The sequence below is a fragment of the Adiantum capillus-veneris genome, chromosome 11 (assembly GCF_014529385.1).
Source record: "Adiantum capillus-veneris isolate H3 chromosome 11, ASM1452938v2, whole genome shotgun sequence".
Taxonomy (NCBI): domain Eukaryota; kingdom Viridiplantae; phylum Streptophyta; class Polypodiopsida; order Polypodiales; family Pteridaceae; genus Adiantum; species Adiantum capillus-veneris.
In genome coordinates, this window is record NC_140941.1 from 136,189,157 (window position 1) to 136,192,817 (window position 3,661).

Sequence of the window (3,661 nt, forward strand, 5' to 3'; positions counted from 1 at the left end):
ATCCTTTTGACTCTCCATATAACATCTTATGTCTTTCTAGATCTATATACGCATCATCATACTTCAAATATGCCTGAATTTGGAGCTTGTTTTCCTTCCTCAACTGAGTAATTAGACTTAGGAATTGATCTAAAATTAATGAGGTGGAGTAGGTATTTGAGTCTTTCTCAATCTGAATAGCTTTACCCATGTCTACCTTTGCTAAAATCAACTGGTTTTGCTTTTGAGTCGGATTTGGTTGGTATGCTTGATTGTCCAATGTCTACATGTTATTTTTGTTGTTGGTTCTTTGGTTGATCTGAAGTCTCCTTAGTATGACCAGTTGCTCTTCTTTGATCAGGATTATCATTATCATCATCATCACGTTGTTGTTGTCTTTTCTATGGAAGGAATCTAGGCCCAGATCAGCGGTATCAACTCTTTGTCATTGTTGTCCTCGTCATCTTTATCCTCCTCCTAATTTAACAAATTGTCAATGTCTTGTCGTGTTTGGAGGTGCTCAATGATCTACCAATTGGCTAGCACAATGATGTATTTTGAAGCAAAAATTTCTAGACTATCCTTCATGTTATCCACTAACTATTGTACATATTCCAAATTCAAAATCATATTTCCTTCTAAGTCAATAATGTCCACCAATGACTAAGAGATATACTTGATCTCTTTTTCTAGATATTTTTTCAAGCGATTAATCCCACCAAAAGTCTCAATGGGTTTGAGCCTTAGTTAGTTGGGCTACAACATTAACTACAGTATTCCACCTTGTCTAGATGGTAGCAATGTAACTGGCTGTTGTTGAATCGACATCATTCATATCACTATTAAACTGCATTATAGGTGCATCATCAGCTCAGAGGGGATCACTACAATATAAAATGCCTATCATGTGGGTTTAGCAAAAGGGATTTTAAGAGTGCTCAAAAAATGATATTGTGAAAATTTTCCAGATTGAATTGGTAAAGGGCCTCTTTTATTGGTGAAAAATTAACAGCTAAGGGGTTTTATAAATATTCCTTGAATGCGTGCGGTATATAGAGTTTACATATAGTGACCCACCCCCCCCCCCCCCCCCCCCCCCCCCCCCCCCCCCCCCCCCCCCCAAAAAAAATAAAAATAAAAAATAAAAAATAAAAAAATAAATCATATGGTCCACCACAAGTGTCAATGTGAATTTTCCTTGAGGCTACTGCTTTCTCTGTAAATCTTGTAATTTATTAGGGTAATCTTATGAACAGAGTGGTGGAAGTATTGGTTTCTCCTTGAGTTGCTTCCTCTTTGCAGTGTGTCTTTAGTCTGAAATTGTTTTCTAGAGTCCTTATCTATTTTTTGTTGTTGTTTTGGTGTTATCCACATTATGACCAATCAATGGGACAAGAAATTGATGTCTCATAAACTCCCCACTAGTTTTGATAACCCTTAGATCACTAGTCCTTAAGATTGATTTGATGTGCCCTTCCCGTTTTAGCTGACTTAGAAGAACCGTCTTATTCTTCTTTTCTCTTCAGGGATAGTGTCAGAACCTCGGTGTGAATTGGTTCAAACATCTGCCAATATGAAAGCTACCAAAATTAAGGTCAATAATCCTTATCTGATGTGCCCTTCTCTTTATAGCTGACCCAGAAGAACCCTCTTAGTCTTTTTTTCTCTTCAAGGGGATAGTGCCAGTACCTTGGTGTGGATTGGTTCAAACATCTATCAATATGCAAACTATCAAATGTAAAATGCTTTGAACAAATTTTGATGTTTTATTTTTCTTGTATGTGCTTAACACTCAAATACATGATAGTACTCAAATCAACAGGACATGCTTCATCCTTAACCTGTGTAAAGCAACATATTGAATACTTTCTCAGACACATAAGTGGATTTTTTTTAATACTAAGGCCTCTGCAAAAAATTTGTATGTTTCCTTGTGGGGTAAAGCTCCTACTAGAATACCTTGTCCCCCATCCTTCCTCTTTTGCTTCATGTTTGCAATTTCTTGTAGGAATCTCACTTCTAGAGTAGTTGAGACCTTAGGGTTTTTCTGATTGGGTAGCTTAAATACAATAGTAATAAGTTACATGTTTAATTGTAATAGATGGTTGTTGATGGTTATAGTTGTTGTTTTTGCTTCAGATGTGTCTACCACTTGTTGGATCATAGGCATCTCTATGGGTACTTTAGAAACTTCCATCAGCTTAATCATGCCCCATATTGTTAGAAAAGCTTTCTCCTCATCTTTTAGTACATATTTACCAATGGGCTTATAGGATAGATCCTTCTTTCCATGTGTTAGACTTGACAGCCTTGGAAGGTTTTCCCTTAGCCATAGATGGAGTTTGGTGTGTAGCTTGATGAGAGGATGACGAATGACTTGAACTACTGGTGGTTGAAAGCAAGGCGGTGAAAAATGTGAGCTGCTACGGGTTTGTTGAAGAAGGTGACTAGATGATGTTGTGTGGAAAGACTACATGGCTGCAGAGGTGTTCCCTTTGTATAGTGGTTCTTATTCTAGCCATTAAGACACCAATTCATTCTTGCCTTGGGAAATTAGTATTCTTAATTGACGTGGTAGGCATGCATTGGTTGATTACATTAATGATGAGAGATTTTCTCCTCCAATAAATTCTCAATTTTATTCCATTGCCATTTATAGGTAGCAGTATAAGTGAGTTTGCTCAATTAAAATACTCTTTGAATTCATGTTGAGACTTCAGATGGTTTGGGATTTAGGGATGCAGATTAAGCTTCTTTGAAGGCTATGTATTTATTGATCAGTGGTCAAGGCTTGATAAAAAGCTATGTGGATTAAAGGGCCAAAAGTTTTCTTATTAATGCTAAAAGAGAGTATGCACAAAGTGGTCATAACTGGGAGTTTATTGATTAGAATTGCAGTACTTGAAGTTCTCTATAGGCCTGTCTTTACGGCTCGTAATTGGAGCTACGATTAAGAAGTTATGGCAGTTTGAAGTTGGGATAGATTGCAGATCCGTGCAAGATTGGGAAATTGTAGATGAAGGTCTAGGACTTAAGTGAATGCATGGGCTTAAAGTGCTCATCTTATAGAGAGCATCGGTCTTTCTAGATCATCAATCGGAGTTGCAGATGACAGGATACAAAGGTTTGCAGTTTTGCCGGGGGCCGGGTATGTACCCAATTGACTGCATTGGAAATAGTGCCATCCGATGATTTTGAAGGTTTGAATAGGTTTCAAAGGATAGCATGTGATGTGTAGAGTCAGTGGGAGTTGACAGCTCATGAATCAGAGTCTTGGTGAGGAAGATATGCCGGTTCGAAGTGTGGCGGTAGTTGCGGGTGAAACAATCTCAAATGTCTTGCTCAGTTTTTTTTTGCAGCTTGGTTGGTGGGCCCGGAGAATTCGGAAGGCAATGGGGTTCTCCCAAATTGGAGTTGACATGGTAGGTTACTAGTGGGATGTTACGACTCAGCTATCTGAGCACTAGGCAACAATTAGCAAGAGTATGAAGTCGAGCAAAAAGTAATTTTTTTTTGAAATGTTTTTGGTGAATTTGTGGAGCCTTAAGAGGCTAAGAGATCCGAGAGCACCATGTGGCAGGATGGGGGGGGGATAAACCCACATGCAAGTAGCGAGGCAAAGGGAGCGGGGTAGAAGAGCGAAAGGGTGCACCATTTGAAGGCATGAAGGGAGCGGGGTAAA